General features: G+C 30.2%; 1 pseudogene; it reads left to right on the top strand.

Annotated features, from left to right (window-relative positions):
* The window catches only part of LOC149544900 (UDP-galactose/UDP-glucose transporter 4-like), a 149,692-nt pseudogene extending 130,471 nt beyond the window's left edge, over positions 1-19,221 (top strand).
* The last annotated feature ends 968 nt before the right edge of the window (positions 19,222-20,189 follow it).

The raw sequence follows: 20,189 nt of genomic DNA, 5'->3' as shown, positions 1-20,189 counted from the left end.
AGTTTTAGAGTTATTAATTCATCCCTCCCCTCTCAGTAACCTTGTTAGTCCTAATTATTTCCAACAATTCTTGCAATGATGCCTTAGCTTTAAAATTAGATTCAACACTCTCAGTTTTGAAATTATTAAATTTAGAGTTCAAAAGCAATGAGCCTACCTACCAAACCTTCAAGAGTTAGATCATTGCCAGGCACACATCTCAACTCTTGTATAGTAGAAATTGTAATAGCATAGATGGGTAGAAATATCCTCAATACTTTACTCAATATAGTATCTTCATCAATCTTACTAATAGATCCTCTTATGGCATTCACAACTTCTTTTATTTTAAAACAATACTAAGCAATATTCTCACCTTCCTCCATTCTCATATCACCGAACTTACCTCTGAGACTTTCTACTTTGGCTCTCAAAAAAAATTTGTTTCCTCCATAGATGGTGTTAAGAGCATCCCACATCTTCTTTGTAGAGTCACAACCTTTGATTTCATCATACTCTAAGTAATCTAGGGCAGATGTAGTTTCCAACATTGCCTGATTGTGTTCTTTCTTCTTTTTAGATCTTTGGCAGTGAGGGCTCCAAGAGGGCCAACATGTTCAATATAAATGGTAGTCTATGCATGACCTCCATGTCCTCCTAAGTGTAGCTTCATCAAACTTTTCCATGCAGGAAAGTTCTCTTTTTTAAGCTTGGGTACCTCTCTCTTAGGCATCATGATCTTTGACTTATAGTACCTTGAAACTATCTCTCACAAGCAACCAATGCTTTGATACCACTTGTTGGAATAGTTTAGAATAACTGAGGGGGGTGAATTAGTTATCCAAGGTCCAAAAACTCCCAATGAAACTTAACAATGCTTAACAACACTCGTGCATATAAATTCTTCTTATAAACCTTGCATGCATCCATTAGATCATTCAAATCATAAACTTGTAGATTACTGTCCTAGGTCAAAACTATTTTATAGAAATGTAAACATGAAACACAATAGAATCATTCACACATATGACACTAGGATTTTATGTGGAAACCTAATTTAGGAAAAACCACCAATAACATGCTAGTAATTTTCACTCTTCTGAAGTGATGCCCTATGAAAGGTCAACCCTGTCAAAGGCTATAATACACATTGTTAAATGTGACCCGATTAAAGGATTTCATTCACCTTATTAGGAGGGAGCCTTGGTAGAGGACTTTAGGACATTCCATTAGGATGCCACCTAGGTAAAAGATTTACAAATGGTTATTAGGTCAACCTTAATCTAAAGGATATTACCTAAATTGGTACAATTATTAGAGAGTAATAGTAAGGCTTGATCTAATAACAAAATACAACTCACTTTGCAGGTTATAGATCTCTATTCAATCCTCCATTCTACTTGGCTTCATTCTCTTCAACTCTGAGAGCTTGTTCATCCTTCAAGAATTCATCCTCTTAAGTCTTTCTAATTTTTATGCCAATTGCATAAACTTTCTTTAGGACACCATATGAAACAATGCCCTAGACTCCTTGTCTTCCTTGGGTTCTCGCATATGCCAATAGTTTCATTTGACCTTGCATTCCGTTATAAAAAGAATTTAGATATTTTTTCACTCAACCACAATCATTCATTCCAGGATTAGCTAGGATTTGTTGAATCTTACCATCTTTCTATTCTTGCTTCCTCTAGGAACTTCCTTCACAATCCTCCTTGAATTCAACTCAAAATGGTTTCTCTTGAATTCTATGCCACCAGCTCATCAAGCTTATCTTCTGCGTGGTTCACATAATCCAAGAAATCAAACTTATCATTTTAGATTAATCAAATTCATGATCAAACTCATAATGTTTTCACTTAGCATTAACTTGCTTCTAATGCTCGACACATACTACATTAATCAGCATCCTCTATCAAATCACTTAGCACAAACTAAAGTTTATTGATGCTTGGCATCAACTAAACTTCACTTGGCAACCACTAAGTTTCACTTATCTCGGTATTGTCTACAATTCACTTGGCATACACTAAAAATCAACTTTACTTGACTCCAATTGGTTTTCTACTCAACTTAAACTAATATTGCTTGGCACCTATTGTGCAGTTTGTTAAGCTTAGCAGACTCAACTTGTTTCACTTGTTCTTATGAACTTAATCACTATATCCATCATTTGCAACCTTAAGTAGATGATCAATCCACTAAGTTATCACTGTCTCAACTGATCCGTATACTTCTTTTTCATATCATAATTCAACCTTTCCTTTAGATGCTCTTGTTATCTCATTTAATCAAATCCTCTTCATCAATCAAACAAATGATAGTACTTAGATCAACTAAGAAATTGTCTCTCTAGCTAGTAGTAGGTTTAACATTAGGGACAAGACAATGATTGAAACACATTCTCATACTTGTATCAATATTTGATCAATAATAATCATAGCAAAAGATCTAGTCCCACCTCATATACTCTATTTCATGAATATTATTTATAGAAACATGTGAAGATGGGCATTTCACTTTATATTATTTTTTGTATATAATGTTAATGTATTTTCAGGAAGAAGGATTCGAATTTATAGAAGAATCACTTTAGAAGACTATAATTTTTTACTTGAAATAAATATATAAAGTCCTTGACATAAGGCATTAAATGCATAGAACTAGCAGTTGTGTTTTTTGTATGTGCAATCATGAGCCAATAGGAATGATTTGTTGTATCGCATGATGAAATTTGGTGATCAAATAATGAAGTTATCATATTGTGGTACATTGTTAAATAATGAATTGGTATAATTACATGGCCAAGACAAAATAAAAATTGAATCCATAATTTTTTTCTAAAGGAAAAGTGAATTTGTAACAAGAAGTTTGACATTCATATAGTATGAAGTAAACAATAAAAAGTACAAGAAAGTCAAGGCTTAGTAGCATATTTTTTCAAAGAGGAACCATCACATGTTCTAATATAATAAGGATCCATTTTTATTGAAGCCTTTGATAGTTGATCAAATAACAGTTTAGTTTCTTTAGTGATTATAAAAGTAATGCAAAGAAGATCTAAACAAGTACTGCAAATAGAACAATAAATCATCAAAAAGGGACGAGATAAATAAATAGATTAATGTGTGGGAGGAAAATAGCCAAGTGTTTGTTTGATAAGTTATTTGTTATGAAACATTAAGTAGATGATAGAGATAATAAAATGCAGTTATCAATTTGTAGATATATTTTTTTATTTAGAGAATAGTATTTATTAGAGAATGTTTTAAGAGGTATCAATTTGTAGACTTAAATTTTATCTATTATTAATAAGAGTTGTTTATTAATGTTTTGAATCATATTACATAATTTTTTACTAGATTAGGAATTAGAAATCTAAAATGTTGGTGGAAAAAAAACTAAATATAGTGTAATCCATAAATCTACTACAAATCCTCATAAACAATATAAACTACTTTTATTTTATATTTTATACTCATGTCATTTTAGTACATTCCTTGCTATCATTATAGATAACTTTTCATCATTAATGATATAAATGATACACTAAGATTCCTTTATGAAAATATTTGGTGAATATTAATGATATCACTCAAACTATTAAAGAAAATTTTAATATACTAATATAAAAAAGAACAAATTCAATTATAGACTATACCTTTACATTGAATGAGTAAAGGATCATTTGTTTTATGGTTGTAATATCAGTGTACAAAATGTTGAATAAGTGTTTTTGTAAAGTTTCAATTGTCTTGAGAAGATGGCTTGGTCTTCATTCAGATAATATTTTGATCATAGCATCACACCCAACTAACTTATGAAGAGGCATACTCAATTCCTAAACAAAAGAAATTACCAATGACTAAATAATTAGAGACTTAAAATAAAAAACTTTTAAATATAGAAAACAACTTTTACTTATAGTATTTTCCTTCAAAATATTAAAATGTTTTGCAACTCAAGGGCTAAATGATTATGAAGTATAGAAGAATTATTTAAACTTCCTGCATCAAACACCCATAAAACCCCTATATATTGTGATTCCTATTGTTGGTCCATCTATCTTGAAGTGTTTCTTACAAAAATTTACTCTTGCTTTAGATTTGTGTGTCTAAAAGGCATTCAAAACCACATGTTACCTTTTCCAAGCCCAAAATATTTTCCCACAAAATGATGAAATTTTATTACTATTGTGCAAGAAAAATAGGCTTATCTTAATGTCAGATAGATCAACAACCATGGATTTCCTTCATTTAAGCTTTAAGCTTATATCTTGTACCTAATTTGTGAAAAAGGAAAAGGGATTGGATTATTATAATAATGGAAAATTCATTGCCTTGAAGTTGGTTTATGCTTGTTTTGTGTCCCATGGGCTTTATTACCTCAACTATTGATAGTATATGAACTATGCATTACCATCAAGGTTTACAAAGCAGAGTGTAACTACACCAAAATAACAAAGAAATTATTGTCATTGTATAGTTGATTCTCCTTTTACTTTCATGGTTTATTTTCAATCAACCACTTATTCCATGCAACAACCTATCAAGGATCCATGACTATAGCACCACCCTAGCACTTTTATTTTTCTCGTCACTTCTTTTATGAGATTTTTAATTTGTTGGAAACTTTTGTGTGTATCATTTTTATTGTTTAATTTTGGGCCTTGTGTATTTCCCCTTATACACTAATTAGCTACTATAAATTGTGTTGAGTTAAAAAGTCTTTTACTCATCTAATTATATTGGGCATGCATTCATGTTTTTAACCGAAAACCCCGAAATCACAAGTACTTGTGGGCTATACCCAATCATCCCGAACTATCGAAAGAATTTTTGTTACACACAATTGAATAATTATGATATTGGTTCAATATATTTCTCAATCATCCCAAAGGCATGTATTGGTTCAATATTTTTCTCTATTTTAAAAATTAATATTAAACAATTTTTAGTCAAACTAACTTTATAAATACAATTACAAGATTGAGCAATTTTCTAAGAGCATAAATCTAGTCGATTAAGCATATAATTAAATTTGGGAATCAAATCCGATCAAAAAAAAATCTAACAACGCTACACTTTAAACAATCTTATTGACAAGCACAAGATGTGAATAAATCTTGAAGCGGCGAGAAATAAAGCACATAGAAAAATGAAAACACTTTGACATTTATACAAAATGTAGTCTTGTTGAGCATATGGTAGTGATAGTAAAACCAACTTCTCTGTTGCTTGGTATGACATGCTTGATTTTAATCAAATTCCCACATGAGAGAGACATCACAAATATCCCACCTCATTTTAACAATGACATAACATAACTAAAGTAAAACCAAACCATTAGCACAAGCAAACCATGTACTTTGCAAATGAAAGTAAAAAACATTAAAGTTCTATATCATTCAATAGATCATCCAAATCATTAGCACAAGAGAACCATGTACTTTCCAAATGAAAGTAAAAAACATTAAAGTTCTATATCATTCAATAGATTATGGAGAATAAAATCATGGAACTTTGGAGGAAACAATTTGTTTTTATATAAAATGCTAAATAAAATCTATGAAATAATGAGAGGAAAATAGAAATTGGAGACAAAATTAGAAATATAAAGCATGCATGATAATTAGAAAGCGAACAATTAAAGGTAAGTGCCAACATGATGGTTTTTTATTTTTCATTTCTAAAAAAAAACTATCAACAAAGAAGGGTTGGCAATTTTTCAAGTGAAACATTGCAAACATAAGCCTATTAACTTTAAAATAATTTTGTCATTTCTATTGCATGATTTAGCATTAAGGATTATAAGGGAATCCCAAGGGTTCCTAATGATAAATTTGGCATGTTTGTATTACATTTCATTTATATATTATACAATTATAAGGTTTAAATTTTACAATTCATGGTTCACCATATTATGTACATTATATTTATTATGTGCTTATGTTTTCTCACACCTCATATGTGATAATTTTGGTGGATTTAGACCACTCCAAACCACTACCTATTGAGATATCTCCTAGGGTGGGTGAGTTGTACTAGAGACAATTCTTGGATTAAAAGGGAACCTCATTTGGGTGTAGGTTGTTCTTTCGAAATGGGTATTTGTCCTCTTCTTGTCCTTGAGGCTCTTGGCTTCACTCCTCTAAACCAACTTAATGCACCTCTAAGGGTTTCTAGAGTTGTGTAGCTTCAAAATACAACTGAAACATAGTTGAAATTAATATTTAAAACTACTAAGACTTCTTTACACTAAAAAAAAGGCCTACGGTGCCTGCACTGGACACATGCACTAAATGAGACACTAACATATTGTGAGAATACTACTATGTTATTTCAACACCATTCCTTGTTTGCATCAAATTTTCAATGGATCGTCAATACATAATTTGGGAGAATTATCATTACAAATGAATGTGGTTCTCAAATAGTAGTGGTAATGATTGTGGAGACAAAACAAGTGCTAGCATCCATTATAGCAACTGACATAAGTTGGTCCTTTCAAATCACAATCAAAATTGGCCTATAAATCAACTAAAAAACATGACCATAGGAAAATGAATCTAAAATTAGTATTCACTGAAGCTGGGAGACATCTATTTAGCCATCAGAAACTTAAATCTTAACTCTTACCAAAGAAGGACTTTTTGTTTAACTCTCCTTCATCAAATCTAAGCTTCTAATGGATGGATAAACACTAGAAATGAGGAAGAGAGACAAGTTATAGGTATTAAAAAAAAAAATAGATTTTAGATAGAGTATAAACATTGCTATTAAAATAATATATAAGATTTATATTTGTATACTTATATAAAATGAATGAAAAATATCAAAAATAGTGTAAACAAGCCAAAACTACTAAAATTCTAAAATTTATAGTACCAATTGATAAATTATATCAACAATCTAATTGACCAATCACCATAGACATAAAATGATACATGATTTATTCATCATGTATACTATATTACTTCAACACATTGAGAAACAAGATTAGAAATTGAACTGGAAAATCACTCCTCTTTTATTTTTATGAGTGTGGACTTTAGAAGCATTTTTTGAATTGGGAGTTATTGTTGGAACTCTCTCTTTTGGCTTTATAAAATGTTAATTTTTTTCCTAATCTTTTGTGCATTTGATGTGTCGTAAACCTTGAAGTCATTAACAAGAGAATTTAGAACATCAAAGGTACAACCACAACCACATTGTGTGGAAAGTATAAAAATTGGACTGTTAAATATGCTATTTCATATAGATGGAGCATAAATATGGCTATTAAAATAATATGAAAGATTTAAATAATTGTATACTTATATAGAATAAATTACAAATACTAGAAATAACATAAATAAGCCAAAAGAAGCTAAACTACCAATTTATTAGTTTTGCTATTAATTTGTTAACCAATAATCATAGGCACAATACGATGTATGATTTATATTATGAGTATCATGGATACTGTAACACTTTATTGTATTGAGCAACAAGCTTAGAAATTTGACTCATCATCCAATTGATATTTGGAAAATTGTTCCTCCTCTATTTCATGAGTGTGGATTTTAGAAATATTTTTTAGATTCAAAACCTTGTTGAGCCTCTCGTAGGGGTTTTTCAAATGTTTGAATATTTTATTCCCAATTTTTTGGTTTTATTTTCATTTAATGTGGTGCAAACTTCAAAGTCCTTGGGACAATAAGAAAATTTTGGGATATCAAAGGTAAATCCATAACTTTGGGGTGATGACCTCTTGAAAAGTAGTGATGTACAACTTTCAAAAAAGGAAGTCATAGAAGGGAAATTCCCTTTAAGTTCCAAGTACCAAGGATATCACACATGCCTAAGGACATATCAACATAAAAGAATAGCTTTACAAATTTTCCCAAAAATTCCAAATAAGAGATGATGCAAAGCAACTGACATTCTCTTCAAGGCCCCAAACATCCATGAAATCACCTAAAAAAATGGGAATACATTCCCTCAACTACTCAATAAACCCTTGTCTATCATATTTAAAAATTCAAAAGAAGTAATGTTATAGAACCCAAAAAAATAGATGGTTGGAGTAAAATAAAATAATAAATATAAAATTCTTATATAATATATGTGTTCAAGTTATGTAACTAAAATATTTGTGCCTTATAATTAATTTTAAATTTACTATTCCTTGAAAGCAATGCCCTAAATCCCATACCATGATGGGTGATCCATTGTTTGAAATTGGTTGATGATGCACAAGCGCTTCAATATCATCCACAAATGTACATGTCATATTCTATCCCAAATGTCAATATATCTCTATAACCAACTTTGTGTATTGTGATTTAGTACCTCAAGAGAAATAAAATAGGAAGCATGTCCTCAAATGGAACATCCATAGTAACCCTAATAACCTAATAAAATTATTATTATTATTAAATAAGATATTCAAAATCCTCATAAAACACCAAATTGCAAAGATTAGGGAAAAAAGTTGCATTGAATACACTCAAAAATCTTATAATAATTATTTTACCAAAATCTCACAAGAACAACAAGTATTGCTTCAGAAAAAATTAATAGCAAAATGAGTTTAATATCTTAGATTTTATTTCTTAAATCTTGTAAGAAAGAAACTACCTAGTTTCCATATCTTGATACCTTGCTTCAAATAACTTGGGAAAATAAATCACATTTATATCCATCTCATGTTAGAATGAAAAATCTAATTTTTTGGGACTCACAAAGTAAAACATTTGTGCATTTTTTTGATCCTACAAAATGCATTGAAATACCAAATGAAATCAAAATACATTTTGTTTTGATCTCATAAGAAACAAAGAACCCAAATAAAAAATTGAGTTCCCTTACCTAACATACATTACTTCAATACTGGCCATAGCTAACAAATTGTTGGCCCTATAGGCTATTATAAACCCATTTCAAAATCCTCAACTAAAGTTCTACATCAAGTGATCATGCAAGTGTTCATTAGCTGAGGTTTGACCTCATTGCAGAGCCATTTAGGCCTTCATCACTGATCCTAAAGTTTGGAGAGCCAAAACTCATATCAAAAATTTGTAACAACTGCACTAATACATGATATGATAATGAAACCAATATGGCAGATGGATATGTCTAAGATGAACCTCCACTCATTAGATTAGAACAATATGAGCACATAAGACCAACTTACTTAAATTAGCATGATTCCACAAATAGCAACTTTGTACAAGATTAGCCCTTATTAAAAACATAAAACTTGAAATAGAAATGTTTTTGGGTGATGGAAGATTATCCTTACACCCAGGATGCTCCTGCATCAGTTGCTTTGCTTATTTAGATCCCTCTTCTTCTTGATGATTTATCACCTCCAATGACTTATATATCACATTCTTCCTTATGCTACTTGAATCTATAATCTGCAGTAGAATTTCCTCCTTAAACATCTAGTACAACCCTCTCATAGAAAATAACTTTATCGAAAACAATAAAAACAAGATTAAATTGTCCTGTATAGGTCCTTAAATAAGTATATTTTGCCTCTTTTGATCCTTGACCTAGTTAGGGTTTAGGAATATTTTGGAATTCTCTCTTGATCTAAATCAACAATCTAGAATCACCCTTGTTCCTTTCTTTCTTTTTCTTTTTTTTCATTGGCCTCCATTATGCCTTGGAATCACACACAATCAAATTACATTTACTAGATAATCTTACCAAACCATTTCCTCAATCTGTAAAAATCTCTATTCACACTTGGTGTAATCAACACATAAGATTTGGTGTCATTCGAGACATTTATGTGATTTTTGCATAGCTCATTGTATACTTTGTTTATCTTGGTAGGAATGTTGTAACTCGGTGTCCTTCTAACTCAATTAAACTTGGATTTCTCAGTAAGATCCATACTTGATGTGTATCCAACTACTCAGTATATAATGTGCTTGGTATATATGTAGTGCCTACCCCTAAATAATATTTTTGCTATCATTGTCAAACTCTTTTAGGTCAATTTTATGTTTGATGATTAGTACTACTATTTTAGAGATTAATAGATATTGTTTTACACTCAGTTTATTATATGATGAGATTAGTTGGTACTCTATATTTCTTTTATGTATGATGATTATTCAGTATTTTTAGTTATCAATGATGATTAGTTAGATGGTTTATTATCACATGTGTTTTTTTATGGATACTTACCCCATACTACATGTGTATGGTGTGCATGTTTCTTTTCTTTATGTATGGCATTTCTGATGTGGTTAAGGAAGGGAGTCATAGTCACCTACTAGTCGAGATCTACACAATGCACCACTTCTTGTTATTGCTTGTTTGGCTTAGAATATTGTGTCTATACATGCATGGATTTTATGCAAGTTGCAAGTACCAAGTATCGACTTCCCTAAATTTCCAGGAGGAGTGTACCCTATCGCATTATCTCAATGGTAAGAGGGGAGATAAATCTTAAGTCCAAATCCTAAACCCTTTAGCCATTTGTCCTAATTGATAATTAGGAAAAGTATCTGAGTTTAGTACCCTCTCAATGTGTCGAATGATGTTAATTCATGACTATAACCCTTTAGTTTGATTTTGTATGTGTTCTTCTATGATGGGTTTTTGTACGTTGTTTATGAGTCCTTAATGATTTTCTATTAATTAAGTCTAATTAAAAAGATTTAATTAATGATTTAATTTAATGGAAAATTAATATGATATCTTTAATATTTAATTATAATTAATTGATTTAGAAATTAATTAAATAAAAAGAATTAAATTTGGAGATAAAAGTTTAAGGATGAATTTAGAACGTGATAATATTTATTTAATTTAATAATAATATATTTAGAGTTCATTTTTAAATAAATGCTAAATATTATTGTTATTTAAGTTAATAAATATTTTATCAATTAAGTTTCTAAAATAAATTAAAAGTAAAAAAGATATTAAATTATTAAAAGGATTCTACATCGCATGGTGCGTGCATGAGTTGAAAATAAAAGAAATTAATTAAAAGATAAAATAAGTGAAAATAATAATATTATTTTAATTTCATAAAGTGCACATGGGATTAAAAGTAATTAAAATTAAAAAATAGAAGTCAAGTGGGAAAATTAAATTTAAGTTATTTAATAATTTAGTTAACGCGCATGAAATTTAGAGTTTGAGTCTTGTGAACAAGGGGTCCTCTCAGGTGAACGCACAATTAGTGCCCCGATTTGAGGAGAAAACTCCCTATCACAACTTTGGGGTTCATTTTTGAGAGACTGCGAATTTTGGAGACACAAATTTTGGGAGACAAATTTTGGAAGCAAATTTTAGAAGGAGAATTCTAGGAAAGTTTTTCAGAGGAAAGTTATTGAAGAGGAGCGAATTCTCTCACAATTTTTTGGGGATTTCGTATTAGCATCAGGATTAGGTAGGGTCTTGTTCTTTGATCACTGATTAATTTTGCAGTTATCCATTCCTGTCTTCTTCCTGTCTATGGATTGTAAATCCGAATTCTCTATAATGGAAGTTTAAACATTTCAATATTATGAATTATTAGATGTTGGTCAATTAACTTCTGTACACGTAGGGATTAGAAAGGAAATCGAAAAAAAAAAAAAAAAAAAGCCTTGTTTTCTAAATTAAAGAATATAAGATTTAATTTGGGAAGGGTTCGAATTTAAAAATAAAATTCAAAATTAAAAATTTGGATGGTTGGCAATATTTCCTCTATCAGAGTAATGTGGTGATCAAATTTTTAAAATATATATATATATATACATATATATGTATATATATATACATATATATACATATGTATACATATATATATATATATACATATGTATATACACATATATATACATATACATATATATATATATGTATATGTATATGTATACATATATATACATATACATATATATATGTATATATATGTATACATATACATATATATATGTATATGTATATATATGTGTATATACATATGTATATATATATGTATACATATGTGTATATACATATATATGTATATACATATATATATATATGTATATGTGTATATACATATATATATATATGTATACATATATATGTATATATATATATATGTATGTATATATACATATATATATGTATATACATATATGTATACATATATATATATGTATATACACATATACATATGTATATATATATATGTATATACACATATGTATATGTGTATATGTATATACACATATGTATATGTGTATATACTTATACATAAGTATATACACATATGTATATGTGTATATACATATATATATATACATATATATGCATATATATATCTATATACATATATATGTGTATATACATATATATATACATACATATATATACATACATATATATACATACATATATATATAAATATATATATACATATATTTATTTATTTAAAAAGAGAGTTATTTAATTAATTTTTATATAATTATAAATTTTATTAATTAAATAACAATGTTGTAAATGTTTCACATTATATAATTTTTTCTTTAAAAAAAATTAATTATAATGGGTGGGGCTATCCCACGCACCCTCCCCACCCACTTAATATTGAGTATAGCAGGATGACTGCTATACGCAATCGTACCTACTGATGCAGGATGACTACGACAGCACCCTGCGCTACGATCACTGCAGTCAGCAATTTTTTTTTTATTGCTTGGTATGTTTTTTTTTTTTAACTTATATGTATATTAATGTTTTTTTATATGAAGTTTTAATTACTAGCTTTGTTAATAGTTTTTAGATATTAATTTATAATTATTATTTTAATTAATATTAATTGCTATAAATATGCTTTGTTTTTATTATTTAATTTACTAATAAATTTTAATTATATTTTAAATTTAGTAAATTTGTAATTAATGGATTTATTAGTAAACTTTATTAAAATTTAGTATTTTTATAAATAATTAATAAGTATTTTCTTTAATATTATTTAATCAATAAATAATTAAATAATATTAAAAATGGTTCTTTTAAAGATATGTAAGTATTAATTAATTTAGTTAATATTTTATTTAACTAAGATTAATTAAATAAGGAATGATCTTAATAACTTGTACATTATTTTATTTGGAAATCGACAGATATTATTTAATAATTTGAATAAATTATTACTAGTTGGTTATCTTGGGGAAAATTTACTTAAATCAAATAGGGATAATTTGCACAAACTATTTCGAATAAGAATGGGTTAAGTGAAAAGGGTGAACTATGGAACCTACTTACTCAAAACATATATTAAATTGGAAATTTAAACCTTACTATTTAACTCAACTATGTGTATCAAATCAAACCTACTATGAAACTATGATGTTTTCTATGTACTAGTTGTGTTTGGGGTTTGGGTGGTCCTAGAGTGTTGACTAGTTTAGGACATTTACCAAAGGCTCGAGGGTTATGTGATTGTGATGCTATGTTGTTTTGTTCTTGATTCTTTTAAACCCAACCATGGTGATGTGTGATATGCTCTATGATGGATGTATTTACTGGTTCTTATTTCTTTCCATTCTTCTTGTGTGAAACTGAGGTGTATGTTTATGTGACATCTGACTTAACTATTTATGAGTCCTCGATCAGTTATACTTGGGTTGCTTTCCAGTCGCCTTGATGGGACTGAAGTGTTTTGTTATGTTCTTGATGATGTCATGTTGTGACATGTTTTGACTTGACCATTTTGGAGTCTTAGATCAGTATTGTGATTTATTTTGGGATATTTCCTAGTTGCTCATTGAGAACCATTGGATATTGTGACTTATCATTAATGCCTTCAGTTGCTGATAGAGAACTGTTGTGATCATTATGATTATCATTTGATGCTTTCTAGTTTCCCATGGGGAACTGATGTGATTATTGTAGCTTATCTTTTGATGCTTTCTAGTCACTTGTATAGGACTGAGGTGACTTTTTGATTTTTGATTTCATGAGCCTAGGTTAGGTTATCTATGTGTAGTGTTGGTAAGTGGCTTGCAATGGGGGACAAGAGACCCTAAGTGGCTCTCGGGATGACTCATTTTAAGTTGTTTTTAATAAGTGATAACATTACATTAAATACTGACTTAAATGAACCTAATAAGATTAATTGTATGTTCTCACCCATGCCTTGAGTGCTAGTATAGACTAGGATGGGAGTTGAGAGAACACTTGGTTATGACCTTGCATTCCATAGTATGCCTCGTCAGTATGAGAGGATACTAGTGACCATAGGATCATTGGAGACCTGAAAATCCTAAGGGATTTCTTGAGTAACATCCAATGTGATTCATGTGATGACACTTTCCTGCTTGCATAGTAGGTTTCCTACGTGTCTTTGTGTGCCTCTGGGTCTAGATATCAATCTATGTGTTGGAATCTTTGAGTTAGTATACTTTTAGGATTTCCTAGACTTAGAGAGTATTTGTGTTATGTGATTTGATATCCTGTTTGGGAGTTGAGACTATCTCCTCAGCGTGGTGGAAGTGGGCCATTTAGGTTCCACGAGGTTGGGTGGTAGTGCTTTTTACTCTTACCATTGAGATCCGTCTGTGGTCACCATGGCTGGAGCTTTCTTAGTTGGCATTTACCTTCATTCTGTTCATGGATCGTTATCATGGATGGTTAGATTTTATGATGGATGTTTTATCATTAGTGATGTATGGATGTATCATGTATGGTGGATGATTTCATTTATTTTATTTTTTATATCATGGATCTGAAGAGGATGATGTATTTCTATTTTCACATATGTATATTATTTTAAGCCTTTCATATCCTGTGACATGTACAGTGGATGAATAAGCATTCTGAACTAATTTGCCAAGAGGCATTCAAAAAAAATGTATATTAAATGGACTTTGGACTTTCTAATTATTATTTCATGTGTATATTATAGTTGTTAGACTTAGAATTAATTAAATTTAAATGTGACTCAACATCTTGGGATCCTTACGGAATGTAACCTATTATGTATGCTTTTAGTTGAATGTATGTTATTGCTTCCGCTACTATTGTGTTAGATGTGCATGTTATACTTTCTTACTTTTAAAAAAAAATGTTTAGCAAAATTAGTAAAACTTTAGGTTAATTCTTTTGGATCCCTTGGTGGGGCTTTACAATATATTATGCTTAGTATAATTGTATCATACACTTTTATCTTCTCTTATCTTGGTCAATATATTATGGTTTGGTAATAGTATTTATTGACAAATACCTTATACCTTCATCGCTAACTATTTGACTCTATTGACAACATGAATGTCCATAGGAGTAAAATCCTCCCTCTTTGGTATTAGTGGCCAAATATTTTGCATGATAGTTCAAAAATGACTTAGTGAAAATTGTAGAACTCCCCTTACATACATACTTCATTTTCTTCTGCAGTATAACATGTGTTTTGCAAAATCTTTTTCAAAATTCTTTTTGTGTACAATTTCAATCCTTATATCTCCTGACTTAGTATATACACACATAATACATACATACTCCCCCTATCAATACACATAGTAATCCCCTTTTTTGAGACTTATAAAAAAACTTCAAAATTTTGAAATAGTTACCTAAGATGTATGCCCAAGTGATCAAAAAATTCTTGATGGCTCTTTAGTAGGATGGTCATGGTTGTATCCAAATTGTTTTTCAATATATCCAACGTTTGCTTCTCCACTTTCACTTAAGCTGCAAGATCAATCGTATGGTTTAAATTGATAACCCTGGTTCAGTTATTAGGTCTTTGGCTTTTTGAATATGATGGTTCATAACCTCAAGATGAGGTAGCAAAAAAGCTTACATCTCATTTATTTTTTCTCTTGTGTTGGCCTCTTCAGCTAATAACTTATGTTGGACCCCTATGTAAAATCTTACTTTTGAATGATGAACTGTATATGGTCCTAGGTTAATATTTAGCCTATTTACACATGTCCTCATATCTGTTGGTATCTCTAACTATTGTTTTCTATTAGTGTCAAATAGTTAGTCATTTACTAGGAAAAATTAGAAGGTCATCACTATAACCGAACTACTCTAGATAGGTCAATTCATGAGATATACTTGTATATAAACATGTATATACCAAGCTCTATAAGAGCCAAGCAAGTCTTTGGTCGCTGAGTATTTTTAATGTAAGTTGGTTTCAATAATTATTGAGTAGTTCAAGCATATTTATTCCAAGTTAAACAAAAGGTGTCGAGCATAGTAGATATTGAGTGTCAACAATATATACAATGAATTTCAAGTATTAGCATCAATAAGTGTTGAGCAATGCAGAATTGACATTCAAGTTAGGAATGATACAAACTTTGCGGTAAACCATTTTAGACCGACATGGATAAGATATTTAATACTTGTAAAGGCTGTTAGATAGGTTATTATGCATTTTATGATGTAGACCGTGGATCCCTATGTTCTATGATGAACCAATCCGATGAAGAGGCAAAATAAGGAAGCATCTAGAAAACTCTTTATGAAATCTTTAGATAGAGAAGATCTTAACCTATTTCATTGTGAGTGATAGAGTATAGTGATGAGAAGGATCATACAAGTTATTCATGTGGTCACAAAGTAGATTAAGTGTGATAGTGTGAGCATTGTAGAAGAGCCAAAGAGGTCAGCTATTCCAAAATAGAGGAGGTGACCTAGTCAAAGCAGTAAAGGATAGTAAAGCTAAATCAAAATAGAGATCAGACCAGATTGTGTTAGAGTAATAAGATATTGCCTTATTAATTAAATCATTTTGATTTAATTATTAAGTCACTTATTATCTCTAGTTTACTTAAGCTAAAATTTAGGCATATAATAATTAATTCTTTTATTCATTCCCTTTTTATAATAACAATCTCTCTTTTTGCTCATCAAGAATGTTAGATCTACCAATCTAGGACTTCTAGCCTCCATAGTAATTTCTTCTCTCTTTTTGTGATAGGTTTTTTCATGTAGGTGATTCTTGGGAGCTATGGGGTTGATCTTTCATCAACTTCAACATGGTATTAAAGCTCCAGATCTTCATGCCTCTGTTTTATTTATGAGAAGCTTATCTTCGATTTCAAATTTGTACTTTTTGTTTAGAGGGTTTCATTTTTTCAATTTTTTTTGTATTGAATCTAGGGGGGTCACCATTTCTTGGTTTACTTTGAGCCCAAATAAACATCATTGTTGAGCTCAAAGGCCCAAAAACACCTATTTTCATATAAAATTTGTCCAATTTGGACACAGTTGGAATTTGAGGCTAAAAATTTTGCTCCAAAATTAGACACATTTTTTGAGGTGGTGATTTTTTGATTTTTGGCACAAAAATTGAGATTTTTTACACGAAAATCAAGATTTTGGGGCACGCAAATTGAGATTTTTTATGAAAATCAAGATTTTTGGCATAGATCTTGATGCAATTTTTTTTCTAGCACTTTTTTTTTACCTACATGTGGCTTTTTGGCCATAATTTGCCCATCCAAACTTCATTTTTGGATCTAAAAGAAATGTTGAAAAGCTGATTCTAAGCTCATCATGATGGTATAATTTATTTGGATTTTTGATACTATTTGGTAGCCTAGTTTGGCTATCATAGTCAGAAGTTCTATTTTGCACTCCAAGAGACATATATTGAGACATTCTACATTCACTAGTACATTTGGGGGTCATTTTCAACCAAAATTTTTGACCAAAGGCCATGTTGGCCTATTATTTCATGTTTTTTTAGTTTTTATCCTCATGTTGGTCAAATTTTGACCAAACTAGGGTTTTATGCCCAAGTTGGTCAAAATTTTGACCAACTTTAGTTCATAACAAAAAAAAAGGAGAAAATTTCCACAGGAGCTTTTAGAGGTAAAATGTTTGAGCACTAAATTTTTGTAGTGGTTGAGTTGAGAACAAAGATAATGCTTCAGAGACACTCGATGTGCTTTTTTCTACATTCACCCATCAAAACCTACCCTCTATGCATTCACCTACCAAAACCTACCCTCTACGCATTCACCCACCCTCTGTGAGTGTTCACTATTACTAATTGGGGAATATGTTTATAATAGGTTGTAGTTCAGGTATTTATCATTATGGACTGAGAATATCTTTAGCAAGTTCCATTTTGCATTTCTAGATCAATCTCCTTGTTCTTTTTTTAATGTATTTTCCTCATATCTTGTGTTGGTTGTGCATATTTTATGAGATAATCAAAGCAGATTGTAAGCAAATTGTATGTTGTTGTGTTGCAGCTATGGATGGTACTTCATGTTTGTACAAGGCTTCATCTACTTAAGTCTCATTTGTTTGTAGGGATTAAGAATGAAGTAATTTGTAAATCCATGGAAAACATATGTGAAGCTTTTCGGCATTCTTATGGGATCCCATGGACTAACCAAGGGTTCCCTCACTTTTCTCAACTATCCTTCTCAGCTCATGTTCAAATCAACCAAGGTACTTTGCATTTACAATTTTTCCTCTTCCTAATAGGCTACATGGGTAATTTAGATCTTACATTTATGGCCACATGTATGGTAGTAAATTTTTTGGGTAAATAATTGAAAAGCATTATAGAAATTCAAACACTAGTTCCTTACCGTATTTTTTGGAGTGCTAGAATGTCTTCTTTTCTAATTATTTAATTAAATTAAATTCCTCATCGCTCCTTTCTCTAGCTATACAATGAGAGCGCGATTGTTGAGTAGTAATTTTATTGTTTTTAGTGGAAAGTTAGTAGAATTAATTATTGGGGCCCAAGAATATGGTGGTTTCTTTGATTTTGTTTGAATAATGATCTCTGATCTCTCTTAAAAATCTGTGAGCAAGTTATTCTAGTGATGGTAATGGGAGTTTTTATACCTAGCTTGAGGAGGAAATATCATGCCCATGAATACATATCTATGCTACTGCTTGTTGTGGGCTTAATCATGTTCACCCTTGTAGATGCTCATACTTCACAAAATTTCAGCATTGCGGGAGTGATAATGATCTGTGGAGCTCTAATAATGGATTCCTTTGTAGACAATCTACTGGAGGCAATATTTACTATTAATCCATCCACTTCACAGGTGCAATGCTCTTTAACCTTTTGCACATATTCAACAAATGAAGACCCTATTTTAGGGTGATATACATTTTCTCCCAATCACAATTCAGGGAGAAACAGTTACGTATGATTCGATTGATTCAATTTTCTCTACTAGTTTGAAATGAATAGATGGAAATGTTCTTCTATTCAAAAATGATTGGGCTCCATATACTGGTCATCCCCATGCATAAATGCTTTTACAGATGTTGAAGGTTCATGGGCTTCACTCTATTCCATTTTTGTGTTTATTATTTAATATTAAGAAGCTAGCTACAGGCATACAAGATTAGAGAGCTTAATCATCTCTCTCTGTCTTTTTCTTTATTTTTCATTCTAGCATGAATGACTTTTGTTAAAGCTGATCAAAAGTTTTAGATGAAATCACTTAAAATATTGATACTTAAATTGCTAAAGCATCAATGTTAAGTGCTTAATTAATAAAAAGATGTCACATGCACTCTTTGTGTGACCCCATTGTTTGGATTGCTCCCTCTAGAAAGTGTATGATATGTAGTAAGTATTTAATTTGCCAATGGTGCGATGCAGATGTTAGTATTGTCTCTATCATAATGATAACATGGTAAATGATAATATTGATTTACTAAAATGATCATAGAATGTTGAACTTGATATATTAAATAGAGTTGAGGATGTATGTTTGACATATCCTCTTTGTGACATCTAGGCGAATGCATCTTGAGAACTTGACCTTTATTCTTGTTATGAACTTTGGTAATGGCAGCCCAACATTGGTGGGTCTAGTAATTACTTAGAGTGTCTCAAATCATTTTTTCTTCAACTGTTTCTTTTTATATTCTATGCATAAAATAGAATGAGATCTTTTTAAACATGTTGCATGTGTTGGTAGTTTTATTTCTGCCTGAGTTATAATTTCCTAATGTAATTTTACTGTCAATTTATGTACTACTATTTGGCTTGGACACAAAGCTTTAAGTACATTTCTTTCTTTTTCAAGTTATGCCAACCCTCCCTTCCCTGCTCCACAATAATACAACTACCACACATATGGCAGGAACTATGATGCTTCGCGTCTCTTGTTTTAGATAATGTATTTAGTGGGTTTTTTTAGGTTCATTCTACTAAAAATTGACGAAGTGGGAAGGGCAACGAACAATGCAAGATGATCCACATTCACTGTAGAGTAGTCCACTATTCAA

Source organism: Cupressus sempervirens, chromosome 8 (genome assembly GCF_028749045.1).
Source record: "Cupressus sempervirens isolate cs-2001-9-10 chromosome 8, ASM2874904v1, whole genome shotgun sequence".
Taxonomy (NCBI): Eukaryota; Viridiplantae; Streptophyta; class Pinopsida; order Cupressales; family Cupressaceae; genus Cupressus; species Cupressus sempervirens.
Note: the sequence above shows the minus strand (reverse complement) of the source record. Positions and strands in the feature narration are given on the sequence as shown.